Here is a 23461-nt window from a genome sequence, read left to right as displayed (position 1 = left end):
ATACCATAGTTAGTAGTTCTGCAATTTCATATTTGAGTTCTTTCAGAACTCTTGGATGAATACTGTCTGGTCCAGGTGACTTATTATGGTTTAATTTATCAGTTTGTTCCATAACCTTCTCTATTGAAACTTCAATCTGGCACAGTTCCTCAGATCTGTGGAAATCTCCCTCACATCCTCTGCAGTGAAGACGGATGCAAAGAATTCATTTAGCTTCTCTTCAATGGCTTTGTCTTCCTTATCACCCTGATCATCCAGTCGCTCCACTGATTGTTTGGCAGGCTTCCTGCTTCAGATGTACTTAAATTTTTTGCGGTTAGATTTTGTGTTTCTTGCTAGCTGCTCTTCAAAATTCTTTTTGGGCCTGCCTTATTATACTTTTACACTTGACTTGCCAGAGTTTATGTTCCTTTCTATTTTCCTCAGTGGGATTTGACTTCCAGTTTTTAAAAGGATGCCTTTTTGCTTCTAGCCATCTCTTTTACTCTGCTGTTTAGCCATGGTGGCTTTTTTTTGGGTCCTCTTATGCTTTCATTCTTAATTTGGGGTATACATTTAGTCTGAGCCTGTATTTCAGTGTTTTTAAAAATAGTTTCCATGCAGCTTGCAGGCATTTCACCCTTGTGACTGTTCCTTTTAATTTCCATTTAAGTAGCTTCCTCATTTTTTTTTAAATGTAGTTCCCCTTTTTGAAATTAAATGCAACTGTGGTGGGTTTCTTTGGTGTTTTCCCCTCTAGAAGGATGTTTAAATTTAATTACATTATTGTTGCTATTACCAAGCGGCTCAGCTATATTCACCTCTTGGATCAGATCCTATGCTGCACTTAGGACTACATCAGGAATTGCCCCTCCCTTTGTGGGTTCCAGGACTAGCCGCTCCAAGAAGCGGTAATTTATGGAGTCTAGAAATTTTCTTGTTGCATCCCGTCTTGAGTGACATGTCTGGAATCAACAGGTGGATAGTTGAAATCCCTCATTATTATTGTGTTTTTTGTTTTTGTAAACTCTCTCATCCCCCTGGGCATTTCACGGTCACCATCACCACCCTGGTCAGTAGCATATTCCTAATCCTATATTCTTAATATTCAAGCAGGGAATTTCTATCCATGAAGATTCTATGGTATCTTCACTTAAGATTTTTACTATATTTGACTCTATGCTCTTTCACATACAGTGCCACTCCATCAGCACAACCTAGTCGGTCATTCCCCTGTATTTTGTACCCTGTATAACTGTGCCCCATTGATTATAATTGTTCCACCAAGTTTCTATGGTGCCTTTTGTATCAATATCCTCATTTAATACCATTCACTGAAGTTCACCCTTCTTAGTTTTTTCCCTAGCATTTTTATACAAGCACTTATTAAATGTGTCAATATTTAGTGGTCTGCCTTCATGCAATGTAACTGAATGGGACTCATTTTTGACTGTTTCTCTTCAGTTCCTGTCTGTACTTTATCAAATTCTGTCCTCACCTCTTTACTAGGATATAGAGTTTCCCCTTTAATAAATCCTCCCCCAAGGGATCCCGCTCTGAGTTGTTTGCTCCTTTGTACTGGTCAGCTTCCCCCCAGCCCTCAGTTTAAAAACTCCTCTAGGACCTTTTCAATTTTACATACCAGCAATCTGAACTGGTTCTGTTTCTATTTAGGTGGAGCCCATCCTTCCTGTAGAAGTTCCTCCTTTCCTAAAAAGTTCCCCAGTTCTTAGTAAGCCTAAATCCCTCCTCCAAAAATCATCTCATCCACACATTAAGACTCTGCAGTTCTGCCTGTCTAACTTGCCCTCTATATGGAACGAAAAGCATTTCAGAGATTGCTACCAGGGACGTCTTGGACTTTAATTTCTTACGTAGCAGCCTAAATTTGGCCTCCAGGGTCTCTGTCCTACCTTTCCCTAGGTCACTGGTACCTGCATGTAGCACATTCACTAGCTCCTCCCCAGCACTTAAATCGATCTAGATGTCTTGAGGAGTCTGCAACTTTTGCATGCAGCAAGTAATTCACAAACACAACTATTACCTGTCTGATTATAATAACTGGGGTCCCCTCCCCGGAAGGGGTATCCTCTGTGCAAGAGGATACCATGACCTCTGAAAGGAGGGTCCTCCTCCACTTATTTATCAACGCCCTAAATACCACAAATAATTTTCACATTTAACTTTATGCACTGAAAAATCCTATTGACTTCAGTGAGATTTCTCATAGTGTGTAAAATTAAACAGGTACTTAAGCTTTTGCAGGATCTGGTCCAAAGAGACAAGTTCAGGGTTTTGTATCTCTCGTACTAGAGTCCTGGTCTGAAAGTAGGACTTAAAAAGCAAACCTTTCAGTTGTCTGTTTGAAGTATGATCTTTTAAGTTTTTAAGAAAACTCTGTCTGAAAATTTACCACCTACTATGGTGACGCTATTTAATACAAAAAGCATACAACAACAACAACAGATTATTGGAATGGAAAGAGAAGCTGTACTTGTAAACTAAGAATTCCGCATTAATGAACAAGAGAAACATGCATCATGGTTTAAACACATCTCTAGTTTTCTTAAAGTCATTTCTTGATGTTCCCCGCACTCAAAAACAGAGATTAAAGAATCCAGAGAGCCTTAGAATATAAAGGAAAGCATAATACCTATTTAATATCTGCTTCAGTGCCAAGAAACTTATAAAGTTGTTGACACTACATGACAAACTATGACTACAGTCACATTACTGCCCTTATCTTTCGGGGAAAAAATCAGAAGTCATTTTTTTTATTATGCAAGAAAATATTGCTGAAATTGCTATAAATAGCTCAGGGACAAGTTAAGACCTTCAGAACTATGGGGAGGGTGAGGAAAAACAATTCTGTTCCTAATTTGACGGGGAAATCACTATATCAATGTAGAATATTTAGTAATGCAAAAATGCAGGGAAATAAAAAATAAAGAGAAGTAAATAATTTTTAAACCTAGTAATTATTAATTAGTCATTAGGAAAACTTTTTCTAAAACATTCTTAAATACAGTAAGACTTTTTTTAGAAGGCTATTGTCTCTTACCTGCATTAAGAACACTATTGAGAAAGATCACACTTAATGCAGTGAATGTCACCTGAATTTAGCAAAACTGGAGCACCAAGACTGGGTGTGGGGTGGGGTGGAGGAATCTAAGGATTGGGTAAATCACTAAGCTAGATAAAAGGAAAAGTTCTTTACCTGCAGTACTTGATCTCTGGCAGCATGCAGCTATAAAAGGTTCCGACTGCTACGTCTGTGCCTCCAATGACAGACTGGTGGAGCTAACTAGTAAACGGAGAATATAAAACTCTCAGCAGAGCCGCAGTCATGTGACTTGAAGGCAGAGAGTCACAATGCCCCAGCCCTCAATTGTCAGTTCCTTTTCTAGCAACACGGCTGAGGACTCACAGGAAGCAAGTGGGTGAAAGTGGATCTATTATGACCATGTACCTTTGGAGAAAAGAATTACAGGTAATTATTTTTCCCTTCCCAGGGATGAGTTTTGATAAGAGAGCCCCATTCCTAGAGGAAAAAGTCAAACTTCCAGAATCTGAACGGTTTACAATGAAACAGAACACTATGCTCAGAAAGCAGCCTGACCAAAGACATTTGGGGCTGGGGTAGAGAGGCTACCTGTTTTTACATGAGGGCAGAGAAAACTTTAGTCAAAATTAGAGACAAAAAGCTCCTCTTCCCATTCACCAAGTGAGGAGAACCTTACTAATCTGGGCTCGATCTTGAACATTCCATCTCTGACCCCGCAAAGGGCATATTTACATTAAGCCTGAGTAGTCCCATTAACTTGAATGGGCTCTTCACATGTTTAAAATTAGTGATCAAGTCCTTTATAGTCTGTCCCCAACCTCAAAGCTTTTATAACAGAGAGCAATTGTGAGGTTTTGTATTACCAAGATTTCATTAGTTTCAAAATATTTTCACATTTTGCTAGGCTTGAATTACAAGCTAAACTATGAAGTGAGCTGTAGTTCATGAAAGCTTATGCTCAAATAAATTTGTTAGTCTCGAAGGTGCCACAAGTCCTCCTTTTCTTTTTGCGAATACAGACTAACATGGCTGCTACTCTGAAAGCTAAACTACAGTTACTTAAATGAAGAAAGTATCTTTTGCACTGTAGTAACCTTTGCATGTTCGTGAACTATCATATCAGCAAGTAATTAATTCACATGCATCTCCTGGTCGTTAGTGTGAATTATTATTAGCAGTATCACAATAGCACCTAGAGGATCAAGATTGGGGCCCCATTGTCGTAGGCACTAAACACATACAGGAAATTACTGTGCCTGCCTTGAAAAAGCATGCAGTCCAAGTAGACAAGGCAGACAAAGAGCAGGAGGAGAAAGAGCAAGAGAGAGGCAAAGTGACTTGATCAAGGTCACCCAGCAGATAAGTGCCACAGACAGGAACAGAAACTGAGTTCTATGAACTCCCAATCCCGAGTTCTATCCACTAGGATATTAAGAAGATTCTGCCATATCGGAACATGAAGGAAACAAGGTCAGAAATAATCAGACAAGAAATAAATTGAAAAAAAAAATCACGTCTGAACACACAAGCCTGAGATAACTACAGTTCAAAACTACAAGTGTGCTACTTTTAGCATAAATACAGATAAGAGCTCCACACTTGAAGTCACAGGATTGCAGGGAAAGCAACATGCTATCTACTCACTAGCAAAGACTGATATACTACATTGGAAAAAAAAAATCCTCAAAACAGGCAAAATACAGATGTGAACTAGCCAGCATGATCTCTATACTCCTAACGTAAGCCAAGATTTAAACTACAGTATGATATAGTACTTTGTTATTATTCAATATTGAAGTCAGTGTCTTCCCAGTTTAAAAAACACAGCCTTCTGGCCAGCAATATTAACAATAGTAATATATCTATGGATGAAAGGTGCTGTATAAAGGCTTTCAAAGTGCTTTACAAAAAGGAATTAGTCATTACCATTTCCATTTCACACATGAAAGATTTGAATCAAACAAGTTAAGTGACTTGACCTGTGTCACCCAGCAGGTCAGTAGCAGAGCTGGAAATAGAATCCAGGTCTTCAAGTCCCAGTCTGATGCCCTACCCACTGAGCCACACCACCACCTGGTGGACAGAGAAACTGGGTGAATGACCCCAGTTCTGAGATTGGAAAGCAAAATACACTATAGAAATAAGCAAATATATATTTAGACTGCAAGCTAATGTGTCTTATCTATGTTCTGCAAAGTGCTTACATTTATGGTACTATAAAGATTTATAAACAACTACCGTGTCAGCATATTCATGTACTCTACAACTCTTTTACAGAAATGAGAGACTGAGGCCATGTCTACATGACAGTCATTAAACCAGCATAACTACAGCACCATAGTGCAGAAGCAGCTTATACTTGCAGAAGGCATTTTTCCATCAGCGTAGGTCCACCACATTGCTGTGTGATGGTAGTTAGGTCAATGGAATCATTCTTCCATCAACCTAGCTGCATCTGCACTGGAGGATTAGGTTAGCATAGCTATGTCACTCAGGGAGGTGGATTTTTCACACCCCAAGTGAAGTAGCTATAGCAACCTAAATTTTAAGTGTAGGCAGATCAGGCCTGAAAGTTGGACATGCCTAAACTAATCAGATGTTTAGAAATCTACAAGGAGACTCAGACAAGTTCCTGAATCATGGAGGACAGATGACGATTTCTGCTAATACTTACATGAATGCACAGCCTTTCGTACGAAGAAAGAAAGAGTTAAATGAAAGCAAATTCACTTAACAAGTAAACACCATGCTACTCAAGTTTCCCTCATTTCAATGGGCATTACCCATTTTAGTCCTAAAGTTCCCTACATTCTATATAAATGTGGTGTCTTCTTCACTTTTATTGTTGAAAGTTATTTACATCAGAAATACAGAATCAAGAAGCTGAGTTTCTAGGAAGAAAGTGTTATTTACTCCAGGAGAAGGATTCCTACAGCATTTTGAGCTTCCCACATGAATAATACTTGTATCTCAGTCACACATTGTATCCCACATGAGCCATAGAAGGTTGGGGGGGGGGGAAGAGGAAAAACAGACGACTAAGCCCCATCATTTGCTTAAAGTTAAGATGGTTAAGCACACACCTAACTATGCAACTCAAAGGTCCTAGTGCAACAAAATTTTCTTCTCTCCATAGGAAAGGACTTAGCAATGCCCTAACCCACAGTTGTAGTCTCTAATCACATATTATGGCTCTTCCAGAATTCTTAGCTTGCTCACACACTATAACAGTCATATGCTAGAAGTCTCAGACACAGAAAAGATCTGTTTTAAAAGCCTCATTTTTGGACATATAGGGAGTAAAAACAGGAATACAGACCATAGCAACCTTTTCACCCACACATATACAGAAGAGGGTAACACTGGGGTAATGTTTCAAACCCATGTTAAAAAAAGTTTCACAATGCAATAGTGATCCCAGCTGGACTGTTTTCTAACATGGTTTGCATGGCCAATCTATATGATGCAATAGGGTTTGGCCTCACTCATGCCAGCAGGACAAACTATGCTAGAATACAATTCAAACGGAAGCAGTGAAGGAGGGGGAACTAAGTATTTTGTTTTGATTTGACATGATTTGCAAAGACTCCAGCCTGTGTACACACAGAGCCTAAAGCACTACAGCCATCGCAAGACCTTTATGCCAGACATGTACCTTTCAACAAAAGAAATTCTGATGCCATCTATGCAACCAAAAAGTATCAACTACTACTTCACTTCCAGCATCCTTAGAACAAAAGCTACTAAAAATTCAGTGCCTGATGCAGTTACACTGAAGCACCCTTCACCTGCTCTGGCAGCATGAAAGGGACTTAAATTGGGTGTGATGCCTCTTTATGCTGCCAGAGTGGTATGTAAGAACCTTATAGGGTAGGGGTTCTCAAACTTCATTGCACCGTGACCCCTCCAGACAACAAAATTACTACATGACCCTGGGGTAAGTGGCCGGAGCCTGAGCCCTGCCGCCCCTAGTGTGGGGAGAGGGGGCCGTAGCCTGAGCGAGAGCTCAGGCTTTGGCTTCAGCCCCAGGTCCCAGCAAGTCTAATGCTGACCCTGGCGACCCCATTAAAATGGGGTCCCGATCCACAGTTTGAGAACTACTGTTCTAGGGTAACTGAGAATTCAGGTTTCTGAGCTGAAGTGACTAATTTTTCTGAATGTCTATTTCTGTAAGAGACAACATTTAGAGTTGGCTTTTAAAGCCAAAAGTACCATAAGCACAAAAGTAATTGTTTGATATTTGTAATTCTGCAAGACTATCTTCTATACAAAGTATTTTAAAGAGCTACTTACCGATGTTCTATCAACACGAATGTTTCAGAGTCAAGATACAGAAGACTTATGTTGGCACCTCCTGACACTCCAGGCAAGGGGTATATAATCTTGGCAATAAGGTGAGCAGTCTCTAGAATCAAGATGCATGTATTAATGTTTCAGGTAGTCATTCCGTGAGCTTTTTAGTCCACATTTTCAACAAGCTATAACCATGAGTTACTTCCCAAGGTTAGGTTTATATGATAACATTAATATCATGGGTGTGGTGGAGCAAACTAGTGTTTCTGAATTACAGCCAATTCAGCAAGTTACTTAACTACATACCAATCTTTAAGCATGTGAGCAACCCCATTGAATTGAATGGCGCTGTTTAAATATCTTGCTGAATTGGTGCCTAAATATTGAGAGTAAGATGCTACTTGTAGCAATCTCTTGATCACTGTGAAAAGTGGTGATGACAGAAGGTTGGATCTCAGTCTGTATATGGAGGAAAAGAGGCACAATGTTGGATGTCTCTGGCCAGTAACAGAAATTAAGCTTAACACCAAGCCATTATCACGGCTCAACAATATAGTAATAAATATCTATCTATCTTAGTCTGACCAAGAAGGAAACCTGACAGCTAATTAAATGGATTGCCTTGAACCCCTTCCTCCTCTTCTTTCTGCCCCGTAGCCACAAGAGATTGAAATATCAACTGACAGATTTGAATATACTAATACAAAATGCTAAAGGCCAAAGAAATAAAACTCCCATATAACAACTAATATTAACCAAGGAGGATTTAAAGCACTAGGCATATCTAGTATTTTAGCCCTCTTTTTTCTCTTTAGATATAACCAAACAGATTAGTCTGTCTTAAACAGCAAAGAACATTAACTGGTATGTGTCATTTTTTCCACTGATCATCAGTGGCTTGCTTATTTACCTTTTGCTAGGTAACACCTGCTAGTGTAAATCGCCTTTAAACGCATGCACACACACACACAAGTTAAGCACAGGTAACTGGATGTGGGACTTCCGGGTATGACTCTTAACGTCTCCCCATCCCCTTATCATTCTGCAATGGATATTTTTAGGTCCATGTTTTAAGTAGTTGCTTCTAGTTTCTGGGTGTTCAGCTTGAGACAGCTTCAGGCCCTATTTTCATGGGCTGTGAGCACCCTCAACTCCAAGTGAAGTTGTTGGAAGCTCAGCACTATTGGGAAAAGAAAGATCAGGCCCAAATTGGACACCAAGAAACTGAGGCATCCAAAGTCAGAAGATGATGGATACAGGTGTCCATATCAGGAATCTGAGAACATCCCTCACGTGGCCTTCCAGGCTGAATCCAGTGATTAAGAAGCTTCATTTTAGAAGTCTTGCCAAGACTTCTCCATAGCAGCTCCACCATCCTCATCCACCCAAGCTATTCTAACCCATTCTATATTCCAGAACATGTCCTCAATAACCCTTAATTGACCCAGAATGCCCTGATAAGCTTAATTCTAGCAGAAGATAGTAGCATTCTAATTTTCCTCCCTTTAGTCATCATATTTGCCACAGAATTATTAAAAACAAACAAACCTACACCACCACACACCACTTTAAGACCGACAAGAGTCTTTGACCTGGCTTATCTGGCTGGACTTTTGTTCCCTTTCTATCTTGCAGTTTATATTCGTGTTCTGGTTTACCCGTCCCTCCCTCCTCCCCACAAGTACAAACTGTTTCCACATGCCAGAGTTGCTGTTAATAACCTTCTCACTGACAACAGATCAGTCACTTGTATTATCAAAACTACCTTCTTTCAAAGTGTTTGGGAGCCATATTTTCCCTCCATTCAGTCAAACTGTGAAATGCTGTTGCTGTAGGGATTTTCCACATAAAGAAATACATTTCTAAGGTGGGGTGGGGGGTTGTATATAAGATGACTAAATCAAATCCCTCTCTCAGAAACTAATAGAGAAGTAGGTTAGCGTAGTATTATCTTGATATATCCCCTCCCCCATCTCTGCAAGAAAGAAACTTTTACAGCCTGGCCACCCAACTTCAGGTGGTTTGGGGACAGGCACGAAAAGTAGAATTAAATGATCTCCTTGGACCCCACATGGGCAAAGCCCTTCTTTCTCACAAGTTTTTTGGCAGTGGCAAGAGGTTATCAGTTATTTAATGATAACATGATGTTTCTGTACAGTTTGCTAAAAATGTTGTGCTCTTTGATTTACAATTAAGAGTTTATCCAAAAAGGGAAACTGTGTAGAATTCATGGAGCTCGCTGTTAAATCCCATGATTCTCCATCTTTTCCTTGAGCTCAGGATTTTCCAGCAAAGTGAAGTTTTGCAAACTCTGTTTTTTTTGTTATCTGATCATTCTTTGTCCAACTGCCCAAGATTCCAACATTTCTTCACAGAAGGTCACAGGAAGTTTCAGGTGACTTGTTTTAGTTTTGGCAAAGTTACAGGGGTATAAAAATGCTTTAAAACACAGTCAGCACTTTAACCAAGGACAGAAATAGCCACCTCACCACAAGTAGCAGAGTTATATTTGCAATTTAGAATCATAGAATATCAGGGTTGGAAGGGACTTCAGGAGGTCATCTAGTCCAACCCCCTGCTCAAAGCAGGACCAATCCCCAATTTTTGCCTTAGATCCCTAAATGGCCCCCTCAAGGATTGAACTCACAACCCTGGGTTTAGCAAGCCAATGCTCAAACCACTGAGCTATCCCTCATATTGCATAGGCTTATGTTATATAGCCACCTGTCTTAAGTACCTTAGTATCTAGGCACAAAAATCAGTAAAAAGCAGACAGTACAGAAAGCAATTCTCCTCATGATTCAAGGATTTGTTTGTTTTTAATTTTGTTTTTGAAAGAGTAGATCTGGACTTCTGTTGCATGGTTCCACATCTTGATGTGATCACAAGCAAGACTGGTCTCAGTCAGCCTCCAAGCAGTCTTTTCTTGGGGTTCTCCAACTGCATAATCCCTATGTAGCACAATCGCTTGGGTGAGTGGTGGGCAATGAAGTGGGGTCCCAAAATTGCCAAGTCCCAACATAGGAAAGCTTTTGGAGATTAGGACCAAGACAGAATTTGTTCTAGAACTTCGCGGGGGGGGGGGGGGCGCAGTGGCTTCCTCAGAGCACCAGGGTGAGAGTTTGCATTGGCTTTTGTTGGTGAAGACACTGGAAGCAGTTGCAGATTCCATATGGTGGTGAGGCAACTTAAATCGAAAGTTATGAAAGCATAGAATTTACGGTCTACTATAGATCCTTGTCTATAAGATAGCCAGACAAAATGCATCCTTGCAGAATATTTGTCATCTGAGGACAGTAGCTTTTTAGGGGGTGGGGGAAAGACAAGCAAATACTTGAGTTATTTGCTAAAGGATAGGAGAATAGGTTTTCATTCGTGTTTTATAAAGCTCCTTTAAAAAGGACTGAGAAAGTTTCACACAGAAATCTGTGTGAAACTAACTGCTCATAATACATTTTAAGTAAACTTTTACAGACACAGTATTCAGTACCATTTATCCTCCCTAGCCATGATTAGAACACACAGCTCAAGTGTCTACAGCATTTGGTTAAAATCATTCTGATCTGAGTAACATGATCAAACTGTACTCTAAATACAAACCTATCGAAGTTGTAGCGCTCCTAAAACTTTTGCTAGAGCAATCTTAACTGTCTCATAACAAGATTAGCTTGAACTTTCCTGCATTTCAAGTTTGCTGACAGATTTCAGAAAAACTTAGAATGCAGAAAATTCCTATCTAAATGACAGAAAATCTGCCTCACAACATGAGCACTTTAACAGGTTTCAGAGAAGCAGCCGTGTTAGTCTGTATCCGCAGAAAGAAAAGAAAAGGAGTCTCTAAGGTGCCACAAGTCCTAACACATTTATTTGAGCATAAGCTTTTGTGAGCTACAGCTCACTTCATCGGATGCCTGGAGTAGAAAATACAGTGGGGAGATTTTATATACACAGAGAACATGAAACAATGGATGTTACCATACAGACTACTGTTTTTTTTGGTTTGGTTTTTTTTTGTTTTTTTCCTCTCTCCTCTGCTGGTAATAGCTCACCTTACCTGATCACTCTTGTTGCAGTGTGTATGGTAACATCCATTGTTTCATGTTCTCTGTGTATATAAAATCTCCCCACTGTATTTTCCCTCCATGCATCTGATGAAGTGAGCTGTAGCTGACGAAAGCTTATGCTCAAATAAATTTGTTAGTCTCTAAGGTGCCACAAGTACTCCTTTTCTTCAAGCACTTTAGACTCACAGCAAGAACTTCAACTCCGATTCAGTGTGTAAACTGCCAGTATTGTGGTGGGGAAAAGAGGCTTTAAAAAGTGAGCAATAAATGACTAAACTTTACATAATTATTCTGTGTCTGGCATATGACAGATTAAGTATTCTTTAGTGACTGTACTGTTTTAAAAGTATTTATCAAGGCCTTTATCCCATTCTCCCAGAGCCTACTGATCCAGCTCACACCTACTGTACTGCAGATGCAAGAGAAGAGTATGTGTGAGTGGCAACAGCTACACTGGATTTTGTAGACTCCATACTAAAGTTGAACTCTGAACAAAGTTCCCCTTCAGAAGGAAACGCACATGCTCCTGAACACGCTACAGCTTTTTAAACTGAGCCCATAAAGGAAGATGAGTCACTGACCTCATCTAGTGAGAGAGGAGAGCAAGCCCTAGGAGGGCTTTTCATGAAAATTGGCTTCTGTGGAACTTTACTTTAATATCAGAAGACAATCAGACACCAGGACTTTGCTGTTACTACATCAGCAAGTTATAGCCCCAAAAGGAGAGAAAACCACAGTAGAGGAGAAGATGGCAATCATCCTTTCACACTTCACCTTTGCCCCAAGCAGAGACTTCTCCTCCTAACCCAGCCTACCCATTCCCCCTTCCCTCCCTGCCCCAAAAATAAATTTCTCCCTCTAATTACTCCATCCTGTCACAATGGGGTCCAGAGATGCCTTAATCTTTTACCCACATCCCAGACAACTCAGGGAGGGGCATACGGTTATGAACAGGGGAGTTTATCCCTCACAAAAGAGGACAAATCCTGGCAATTATATCCCAATAAGGCAAACTTTTATCATTAGAAATATATTGGAACAAGTCACTACAAATCTAGAGTTTATCAGAACTAGAGAAAGAGAACGCAGGGATTCAATCTGGATTTTAGTCAGGCATTCGATACTGCGCCTCACAAAATCTCAATTGGGAAGTTAATTCAAATTGGCTCAGATAGAGCAACTCCTGTGGATTGCAAGCTGGTTGGAAACCCATACACAAAATGGTTATGACAAGTAGCAAAGTAGCACACTGAGAGATACTGAGAAACCAGTGTTAAGACATGTCTTAATATGCTCATTAATTATCTAGAAGAGTTAGTAAGCAAAATATTAATGACATCCACATGGCGATCAAACCCCAAACACAGCATGTAACTATCTTGGGTGGGCTATGCCCACCCCTAACAGATACCTGAGGGGTCTGGGTTTTCTTAACACTTTGACAACACTTGTATAACTTGTAATCCCATTAAAGTCTTATTAAACTGAATTGACATTCTTAGATTATTAAATGGAAAGGAGTTGCAGACACCACTGGGGATGGAGAAACACAGGGTGTGTGCGTGCGTCTCTACAGAGATTAGATACATGGGCAAAAAGTTTTAAGAGATTCAACTTAGAAAAACGCAGCTAGTGTATTGGAGTGTGCGGAGGGGGCAGAGAAGGGAAAATCTAAATCAGATCCTTCACGGAAACAAGCAGTCAAAGAATCAGTAATGTTGAAAGCCCTTCTTTACAAGCATAGACAGCAAATTAGCCATCAGCTTGCATTGCTACGCGGCTGCAAAATAAAATAAAGGAAACAAGCTTAGTGCAATTTTAGGCACAAGGAGGTGCGTGAGGCCTTCTGTACAACCACACCAGGAATATGGCAATCAATTCTGGGCACCAGGATACCAGAAAGAAATTGACAAAGCAACAGGAGCTCAAGTGATTAGCCATGGAAGAGATTAGGGGGCTGGAGGAATCCAGTAGGGAGGAAAGATTAATAAGTGAGTGGAGCTTGGTTAAGTGACAACCTGTGAGGGGGCGAGGTTAAGAGAACCTACAAGTGCATGAAGGGTGTAGGCAGGGGTTAAATTCTTACAGAGTATTTTCTAGAGCCCCCCCCTGCTGCCTCCACCATGCTATAAAAACCTCTAAGAGGGAAGGGGGAGGAAGACTCACCCTCGACCCTGCCCACTCCGAGGCCTCACCCACTCCTGGCAGGGGTTAAAGCCAGGCCCCCCAGGTGTCAGGAAACTCAGACCCCCCCCCCCCACCACCACCATTACTACTCCCTCACACAGCCCCTGGGCAAGGGGGCAGAAAGCTGCCTACCCCGTTGCACGAGGGAGAAACTGACCCACCCCCCCACAAAGGGAGAGAGGGGGGAGCCCAACCCCGGGGTGGAGGGGCACCTCAGAGCCAGGCACCCCCCCCTCCGAGCCAGCCCGCCAGAGCCAGGCAGCCCCCCCTCCGAGCCAGCCCCCCCGGGGGCCCCTCACAGCCAGCCCCCCCGCCCCCCTTCGAGCCCGCCCCCCCGGGGGCCCCTCACAGCCAGCCCGCCCCCCCCCGAGCCCGCCCCCCCGGGGGCCCCTCACAGCCAGCCCGCCCCCCTCCGAGCCCGCCCCCCCGGGGGCCCCTCACAGCCCGCCCCCCCGGGGGCCCCTCACAGCCCGCCCCCCCGGGGGCCCCTCAGAACCCGCCGTCGCGGGGGAGCTGAGCCCGCCGCCCCAGGGGCAACTCTACGCCCGGCTCGGTACCTGCGCGTCCCGGTGCCCCAGCGCCAGCTGCTCCCCGCACCCACCCCGCGCCCGCCTTTTGACTGGAAGCTACCGGCTCCCCCGCCCCCTCCCCCGCTACACCGGAGCCGGGAACGGCCCCGCCCCCGCCGCTCAAGCTCCGCCCCCAGCTCCTCCCACCGCCCGCTGAACTTGCCGGTGCCCTTCCGTCTCTCCTGCCTCTGTCCCTGCCCCCAGCGCCTCAAACTCCCAGCCGGGCCACCCCCCTTCCCTGTGCCAGCCCCCTTCCCTGTGCCAGCCCTACCACCCCCAGCTCCTTTCCCTCTGCCCCCCCTCCCTGTGCCAGCCCCCTTCCCTCTGCCAGCCCCCTTCCCTCTGCCAGCCCTACCACCCCAGCTCCTTTCCCTCTGCCCCCCCCTTCCCTGTGCCAGCCCCCTTCCCTCTGCCAGCCCCCTTCCCTCTGCCAGCCCTACCACCCCAGCTCCTTCCCCTCTGCCCCCCCTTCCCTGTGCCAGCCCCCTTCCCTGTGCCAGCCCTACCACCCCAGCTCCTTCCCCTCTGCCCCCCCCCTTCCCTGTGCCAGCCCCCTTCCCTCTGCCAGCCCCCTTCCCTCTGCCAGCCCTACCACCCCCAGCTCCTTTCCCTCTGCCCCCCCTCCCTGTGCCAGCCCTACCACCCCAGCTCCTTTCCCTCTGCCCCCCCTCCCTGTGCCAGCCCCCTTCCCTCTGCCAGCCCCCTTCCCTCTGCCAGCCCTACCACCCCAGCTCCTTTCCCTCTGCCCCCCCCTTCCCTGTGCCAGCCCCCTTCCCTCTGCCAGCCCCCTTCCCTCTGCCAGCCCTACCACCCCAGCTCCTTCCCCTCTGCCCCCCCTTCCCTGTGCCAGCCCCCTTCCCTCTGCCAGCCCTACCACCCCAGCTCCTTTCCCTCTGCCCCCCCTTCCCTGTGCCAGCCCCCTTCCCTCTGCCAGCCCTACCACCCCAGCTCCTTCCCCTCTGCCCCCCCTTCCCTGTGCCAGCCCCCTTCCCTCTGCCAGCCCTACCACCCCAGCTCCTTTCCCTCTGCCCCCCCTTCCCTGTGCCAGCCCCCTTCCCTCTGCCAGCCCTACCACCCCAGCTCCTTTCCCTCTGCCCCCCCTTCCCTGTGCCAGCCCCCTTCCCTCTGCCAGCCCTACCACCCCAGCTCCTTTCCCTCTGCCACCCCCTTCCCTGTGCCAGCCCCCAGCCCCTGTGCCAGCCCTACCACCCCAGCTCCTTTCCCTCTGCCCCCCCTTCCCTGTGCCAGCCCCCAGCCCCTGTGCCAGCCCTACCACCCCAGCTCCTTTCCCTCTGCCCCCCCTTCCCTGTGCCAGCCCCCAGCCCCTGTGCCAGCCCTACCACCCCAGCTCCTTTCCCTCTGCCACCCCTTCCCTGTGCCAGCCCCCTTCCCTCTGCCAGCCCTACCACCCCAGCTCCTTTCCCTCTGCCCCCCCTTCCCTGTGCCAGCCCCCTTCCGTCTGCCAGCCCTACCACCCCAGCTCCTTTCCCTCTGCCCCCCCTTCCCTGTGCCAGCCCCCTTCCCTCTGCCAGCCCTACCACCCCAGCTCCTTTCCCTCTGCCACCCCCTTCCCTGTGCCAGCCCCCAGCCCCTGTGCCAGCCCTACCACCCCAGCTCCTTTCCCTCTGCCCCCCCTTCCCTCTGCCAGCCCCCTTCCCTCTGCCAGCCCTACCACCCCAGCTCCTTTCCCTCTGCCCCCCCTTCCCTGTGCCAGCCCCCTTCCCTCTGCCAGCCCTACCACCCCAGCTCCTTTCCCTCTGCCCCCCCCTTCCCTGTTCCAGCCCCCTTCCCTGTGCCAGCCCTACCACCCCAGCTCCTTTCCCTCTGCCCCCCCTTCCCTGTGCCAGCCCCCTTCCCTCTGCCAGCCCTACCACCCCAGCTCCTTTCCCTCTGCCCCCCCTTCCCTCTGCCAGCCCCCTTCCCTCTGCCAGCCCTACCACCCCAGCTCCTTTCCCTCTGCCCCCCCTTCCCTGTGCCAGCCCCCAGCCCCTGTGCCAGCCCTACCACCCCAGCTCCTTTCCCTCTGCCCCCCCTTCCCTCTGCCAGCCCCCTTCCCTCTGCCAGCCCTACCACCCCAGCTCCTTTCCCTCTGCCCCCCCTTCCCTGTGCCAGCCCCCAGCCCCTGTGCCAGCCCTACCACCCCAGCTAGTTTCCCTCTGCCCCCCCTTCCCTGTGCCAGCCCCCTTCCCTCTGCCAGCCCTACCACCCCAGCTCCTTTCCCTCTGCCCCCCCTTCCCTCTGCCAGCCCCCTTCCCTCTGCCAGCCCTACCACCCCAGCTCCTTTCCCTCTGCCCCCCCTTCCCTGTGCCAGCCCCCTTCCCTCTGCCAGCCCTACCACCCCAGCTCCTTTCCCTCTGCCACCCCCTTCCCTGTGCCAGCCCCCAGCCCCTGTGCCAGCCCTACCACCCCAGCTCCTTTCCCTCTGCCCCCCCCTTCCCTCTGCCAGCCCCCTTCCCTCTGCCAGCCCTACCACCCCAGCTCCTTTCCCTCTGCCCCCCCTTCCCTGTGCCAGCCCCCAGCCCCTGTGCCAGCCCTACCACCCCAGCTCCTTTCCCTCTGCCCCCCCTTCCCTCTGCCAGCCCCCTTCCCTCTGCCAGCCCTACCACCCCAGCTCCTTTCCCTCTGCCCCCCCTTCCCTGTGCCAGCCCCCTTCCCTCTGCCAGCCCTACCACCCCAGCTCCTTTCCCTCTGCCCCCCCTTCCCTGTGCCAGCCCCCTTCCCTGTGCCAGCCCTACCACCCCAGCTCCTTTCCCTCTGCCCCCCCTTCCCTGTGCCAGCCCCCTTCCCTCTGCCAGCCCTACCACCCCAGCTCCTTTCCCTCTGCCCCCCCTTCCCTCTGCCAGCCCCCTTCCCTCTGCCAGCCCTACCACCCCAGCTCCTTTCCCTCTGCCCCCCCTTCCCTGTGCCAGCCCCCAGCCCCTGTGCCAGCCCTACCACCCCAGCTCCTTTCCCTCTGCCCCCCCCTTCCCTCTGCCAGCCCCCTTCCCTCTGCCAGCCCTACCACCCCAGCTCCTTTCCCTCTGCCCCCCCTTCCCTGTGCCAGCCCCCTTCCCTCTGCCAGCCCTACCACCCCAGCTCCTTTCCCTCTGCCCCCCCTTCCCTGTGCCAGCCCCCTTCCCTCTGCCAGCCCTACCACCCCAGCTCCTTTCCCTCTGCCACCCCCTTCCCTGTGCCAGCCCCCAGCCCCTGTGCCAGCCCTACCACCCCAGCTCCTTCCCCTCTGCCCCCCCTTCCCTCTGCCAGCCCCCTTCCCTCTGCCAGCCCTACCACCCCAGCTCCTTTCCCTCTGCCCCCCCTTCCCTGTGCCAGCCCCCAGCCCCTGTGCCAGCCCTACCACCCCAGCTCCTTTCCCTCTGCCAGCCCCCTTCCCTCTGCCAGCCCTACCACCCCAGCTCCTTTCCCTCTGCCCCCCCTTCCCTGTGCCAGCCCCCTTCCCTCTGCCAGCCCTACCACCCCAGCTCCTTTCCCTCTGCCCCCCCTTCCCTGTGCCAGCCCCCTTCCCTGTGCCAGCCCTACCACCCCAGCTCCTTTCCCTCTGCCACCCCCTTCCCTGTGCCAGCCCCTGTGCCAGCACCACCCCCAGCTCCTTTCCCTCTGCCACCCCCTTCCCTGTGCCAGCCCCTGTGCCAGCCCTACCACCCCAGCTCCTTTCCCTCTGCCACCCCCTTCCCTGTGCCAGCCCCTGTGCCAGCCCTACCACCCCAGCTCCTTTCCCTCTGCCACCCCCTTCCCTGTGCCAGCCCCCTTCCCTCTGCCAGCCCTACCACCCCCAGCTCCTTTCCCTCTGCCACCCCCTTCCCTGTGCCAGCCCCCAGCCCCTGTGCCAGCCCTACCACCCCAGCTCCTTTCCCTCTGCCACCCCCTTCCCTGTGCCAGCCCCCAGCCCCTGTGCCAGCCCTACCACCCCCAGCTCCTTTCCCTCTGCCACCCCCTTCCCTGTGCCAGCCCCCTTCCCTGTGCCAGGCCTGCCATCCCCAGCCCCCTTCCCTCTGCCACCCCCTTCCCTGTGCCAGGCCTGCCATCCCCAGCCCCCTTCCCTCTGCCACCCCCTTCCCTGTGCCAGCCCCCAGCCCCCAGCCCCTGTGCCAGCCCTACCACCCCCAGCTCCTTTCCCTCTGCCACCCCCTTCCCTGTGCCAGACCTGCCATCCCCAGCCCCCTTCCCTCTGCCACCCCCTTCCCTGTGCCAGCCCCCAGCCCCTGTGCCAGCCCTACCACCCCAGCTCCTTTCCCTCTGCCACCCCCTTCCCTGTGCCAGCCCCCAGCCCCTATGCCAGCCCTACCACCCCAGCTCCTTTCCCTCTGCCACCCCCTTCCCTGTGCCAGCCCCCAGCCCCTGTGCCAGCCCTACCACCCCCAGCTCCTTTCCCTCTGCCACCCCCCTTCCCTGTGCCAGCCCCCAGCCCCTGTGCCAGGCCTGCCATCCCCAGCCCCCTTCCCTCTGCCACCCCCTTCCCTGTGCCAGCCCCCAGCCCCTGTGCCAGCCCTACCACCCCGAGCTCCTTTCCCTCTGCCACCCCCTTCCCTGTGCCAGCCCCCTTCCCTCTGCCAGCCCTGCCATCCGCAGCCCCGCCACCCTAGCCCCCTTCCCTCTGCCAGGCCTGCCATCCCCAGCCCCCTTCCCTCTGCCACCCCCTTCCCTGTGCCAGGCCTGCCATCCCCAGCCCCCTTCCCTCTGCCACCCCCTTCCCTGTGCCAGCCCCCAGCCCCTGTGCCAGCCCTACCACCCCCAGCTCCTTTCCCTCTGCCACCCCCTTCCCTGTGCCAGCCCCCTTCCCTCTGCCAGCCCTGCCATCCCCATCCCCACCACCCTAGCCCCCTTCCCTCTGCCAGGCCTGCCATCCCCAGCCCCCTTCCCTCTGCCACCCCCTTCCCTGTGCCAGCCCCCAGCCCCTGTGCCAGCCCTACCACCCCAGCTCCTTTCCCTTTGCCCCCCCTTCCCTGTGCCAGCCCCCTTCCCTCTGCCAGCCCTACCACCCCAGCTCCTTTCCCTCTGCCACCCCCTTCCCTGTGCCAGCCCCCTTCCCTCTGCCAGCCCTACCACCCCAGCTCCTTTCCCTCTGCCACCCCCTTCCCTGTGCCAGCCCCCTTCCCTGTGCCAGCCCTACCACCCCAGCTCCTTTCCCTCTGCCCCCCCTTCCCTGTGCCAGCCCCCAGCCCCTGTGCCAGCCCTACCACCCCAGCTCCTTTCCCTCTGCCACCCCCTTCCCTGTGCCAGCCCCCAGCCCCTGTGCCAGCCCTACCACCCCAGCTCCTTTCCCTCTGCCACCCCCTTCCCTGTGCCAGCCCCCAGCCCCTGTGCCAGCCCTACCACCCCAGCTCCTTTCCCTCTGCCACCCCCTTCCCTGTGCCAGCCCCCAGCCCCTGTGCCAGCCCTACCACCCCCAGCTCCTTTCCCTCTGCCACCCCCTTCCCTGTGCCAGCCCCCAGCCCCTGTGCCAGCCCTACCACCCCCAGCTCCTTTCCCTCTGCCACCCCCTTCCCTGTGCCAGCCCCCTTCCCTGTGCCAGGCCTGCCATCCCCAGCCCCCTTCCCTCTGCCACCCCCTTCCCTGTGCCAGGCCTGCCATCCCCAGCCCCCTTCCCTCTGCCACCCCCTTCCCTGTGCCAGCCCTCAGCCCCTGTGCCAGCCCTACCACCCCAGCTCCTTTCCCTCTGCCACCCCCTTCCCTGTGCCAGCCCCCAGCCCCTGTGCCAGGCCTGCCATCCCCAGCCCCCTTCCCTCTGCCACCCCCTTCCCTGTGCCAGCCCCCTTCCCTCTGCCAGCCCTACCACCCCAGCTCCTTTCCCTCTGCCCCCCTTCCCTGTGCCAGCCCCCTTCCCTCTGCCAGCCCTACCACCCCAGCTCCTTTCCCTCTGCCCCCCTTCCCTGTGCCAGCCCCCTTCCCTCTGCCAGCCCTACCACCCCAGCTCCTTTCCCTCTGCCACCCCCTTCCCTGTGCCAGCCCCCAGCCCCTGTGCCAGCCCTACCACCCCAGCTCCTTTCCCTCTGCCACCCCCTTCCCTGTGCCAGCCCCCAGCCCCTGTGCCAGCCCTACCACCCCCAGCTCCTTTCCCTCTGCCACCCCCTTCCCTGTGCCAGCCCCCAGCCCCTGTGCCAGCCCTACCACCCCCAGCTCCTTTCCCTCTGCCACCCCCTTCCCTGTGCCAGCCCCCAGCCCCTGTGCCAGCCCTACCACCCCCAGCTCCTTTCCCTCTGCCACCCCCTTCCCTGTGCCAGCCCCCTTCCCTGTGCCAGGCCTGCCATCCCCAGCCCCCTTCCCTCTGCCACCCCCTTCCCTGTGCCAGGCCTGCCATCCCCAGCCCCCTTCCCTCTGCCACCCCCTTCCCTGTGCCAGCCCTCAGCCCCTGTGCCAGCCCTACCACCCCAGCTCCTTTCCCTCTGCCACCCCCTTCCCTGTGCCAGCCCCCAGCCCCTGTGCCAGGCCTGCCATCCCCAGCCCCCTTCCCTCTGCCACCCCCTTCCCTGTGCCAGCCCCCTTCCCTCTGCCAGCCCTGCCATCCCCAGCCCCGCCACCCTAGCCCCCTTCCCTCTGCCAGGCCTGCCATCCCCAGCCCCCTTCCCTCTGCCACCCCCTTCCCTGTGCCAGCCCCCAGCCCCTGTGCCAGCCCTACCACCCCAGCTCCTTTCCCTCTGCCACCCCCTTCCCTGTGCCAGCCCCCTTCCCTGTGCCAGGCCTGCCATCCCCAGCCCCCTTCCCTCTGCCACCCCCTTCCCTGTGCCAGGCCTGCCATCCCCAGCCCCCTTCCCTCTGCCACCCCTTCCCTGTGCCAGCCCCCAGCCCCTGTGCCAGCCCTACCACCCCCAGCTCCTTTCCCTCTGCCACCCCCCAGCCCCCTTCCCTGTGCCAGCCCTGCCATCCCCAGCCCCCTTCCCTTTACCACCCCCCTTCCCTCTGCCACCCTCCACCCCCCTTACCTCTGCCAGCCCTGCCACCCCCAACCCCCTTCCCTCTGCTAGCCCCCCTTCCCCAGCCCAGCCACACCTCCAGCCCCCTTCCCTCCACCAGCCCTGCAATCCCCCTCCCCTTTGCCAGCCCTGCAGCCCCTCAGCCCCCTTCCCTCTGCCAGCCCTGCCACTCCCCACCCCCTTTCCCTGGCCTGCCACTCCCCAGCCCCCCTTCCCTCCGCCAGCCCTGCCACTCCCCACCCCCTTTCCCTGCCCTGCCACTCCCCAGCCCCCCAACCCCCTTCCCTCCACCAGCTCTGTCCTGCAGCCCCCCAATCCTTCCACCAGCCCTGCCCTGCAGCCCCCCAGCCCCTCTTCCCTCCACCAGCTCTCTCACCCCCAAGCTCCCCTACCCTCCACCAGGCCTACCCTGCCACCCCCAGCCCTCCTCCCAACCTCTGCCAGCCCTGTCTTGCTGTCCCCCGTGTTTTTCCCCGTTTCCCTTTGCCAGTTCCACAGTCACCATCCAGTGTCCCCCCCCCCCATGTGCTTCTCTCTCACCCCCTTCCAGCTGCCAAAATAATCAGCCATGAAACAGTTCATAAAGTGTCATCACTGAGATGTAGATTTGGTGCCCCAATCAAATTAGCAGGAAAGGGGGGAGTTGACTGATCCCCGAGGCTCTCTGCAGACTCAGGCAGGGATGGCCACCGCAGTGAACCTTCCCAATGGGAGCCAAGTATCTCTGAAGCCAGGAGGGCTAGGAAAAAAAAAAAAAAGAGCCAAAATGCTGCCCAACATGGATACAGCCTGCAGGCCAGTTCCAGCCTCTGTATGTTTGACACCCTTGCGCTAGTCTAGCTGTCCCATATCAAACAGAGGAGCCTGACAGTCTGCAGAGTTACTCCTTTCGCCCAGTAGGGACCTGTGCTTTCTCTGCTCCATTCACAGCTATCAGCCGCATGTGCGCCATGACTGTACATTGTACAAGCACACAGAGCTCCTTCTCTCCCAAGGCTTCGCACAGCTATAGCGGATGACTCGGGGAAGGCCGTTAGGTAAAGGAAGCTTTCAAGTAAGTGGTTTCAAATAAATGAACTTTTTAACGTGAGCAGTTGAGACAGTTTGGGAATGCGGAGTGGTTTTGCAAACCGCCTCAGTGTAAACCGAATTAGCCCTTGGTAAGAGGGTCTGTCTCAGGTACCTCTCCGAGCAGGTGAGAATAGTGAATATTTTTGCAAGTAAGTTCTAGACCAGGGCTGCCCTGCCTCTGTCAATAGAATCCAAGAATATCGGGGTTGGAAGGGACCTCAGGAGGTCATCTAGTCCCACCCCCTGCTCAAAGCAGGGCCAACCTCAACTAAATCATCCCAGCCAGGGCTTTGTCAAGCCTGACCTTAAAAACCTCTAAGGAAGGAGATTCCATCACCTCCCTAGGTAACCCATTCCAGTGCTTCACCACCCTCCTTGTGAAACAGTGTTTCCTAATATCCAACCTAAACCTCCCCCACTGCAACTTGAGACCATTACTCCTTGTTCTGTTATCTGGTACCATTGAGAATAGTCTAGATCCATCCTCTTTGGAAGCCCCCTTTCAAGTAGTTGAAGGCTGCTATCAAATCCCCCCTCATTCTTCTCTTCTGCAGACTAAATAATCCCATTTCCCTCGGCCTCTCCTCATAAATCAGAGAATATCAGGGTTGGAAGGGACCCCTGAAGGTCATCTAGTCCAACCCCCTGCTCGAAGCAGAACCAATTCCCAGTTAAATCATCCCAGCCAGGGCTTTGTCAAGCCTGACCTTAAAAACCTCTAAGGAAGGAGATTCTACCACCTCCCTAGGTAACGCATTCCAGTGTTTCACCACCCTCTTAGTGAAAAAGTTTTTCCTAATATCCAATCTAAACCTCCCCCACTGCAACTTGAGACCATTTCTCCTCGTTCTGTCATCTGCTACCATTGAGAACAGTCTAGAGCCATCCTCTTTGGAACCCCCTTTCAGGTAGTTGAAAGCAGCTATCAAATCCCCCCTCATTCTTCTCTTCTGCAGGCTAAACAATCCCAGCTCCCTCAGCCTCTCCTCATAAGTCATGTGTTCCAGTCCCCTAATCATTTTTGTTGCCCTTCGCTGGACTCTCTCCAGTTTATCCACATCCTTCTTGAAGTGTGGGGCCCAAAACTGGACACAGTACTCCAGATGAGGCCTCACCAATGTCGAATAGAGGGGAACGATCACGTCCCTCGATCTGCTCGCTATGCCCCTACTTATACATCCCAAAATGCCATTGGCCTTCTTGGCAACAAGGGCACACTGCTGACTCATATCCAGCTTCTCGCCCACTGTCACCCCTAGGTCCTTTTCCGCAGAACTGCTGCCTAGCCATTCGGTCCCTAGTCTGTAGCGGTGCATTGGATTCTTC

General features: G+C 51.5%; 1 protein-coding gene across 5 annotated transcripts in view; it reads right to left on the bottom strand.

Moving 5' to 3' along the window:
- Positions 1–14227, bottom strand: part of VDR (vitamin D receptor) — a 122589-nt gene extending 108362 nt beyond the window's left edge. For 3 of the 5 annotated variants that reach the window (XM_078849715.1, XM_078849712.1, XM_078849716.1), the window contains exons 1-2: positions 14145–14227; positions 7337–7448 (exon numbers count right to left, since the gene is read on the bottom strand). The gene's annotated coding sequence lies outside the window, so the exon portion shown is untranslated. Of the gene's footprint in view, positions 1–3196; positions 3284–7336; positions 7449–14144 lie in introns of those variants that run through there. The other 2 variants (XM_078849714.1, XM_078849713.1) reach the window with 1 other exon arrangement.
- Between the last annotated feature and the right edge of the window lie 9234 nt (positions 14228–23461).

Source organism: Lepidochelys kempii, chromosome 20 (assembly GCF_965140285.1).
Source record: "Lepidochelys kempii isolate rLepKem1 chromosome 20, rLepKem1.hap1, whole genome shotgun sequence".
Lineage (NCBI taxonomy): Eukaryota > Metazoa > Chordata > Testudines > Cheloniidae > Lepidochelys > Lepidochelys kempii.
Note: the sequence above shows the minus strand (reverse complement) of the source record. Positions and strands in the feature narration are given on the sequence as shown.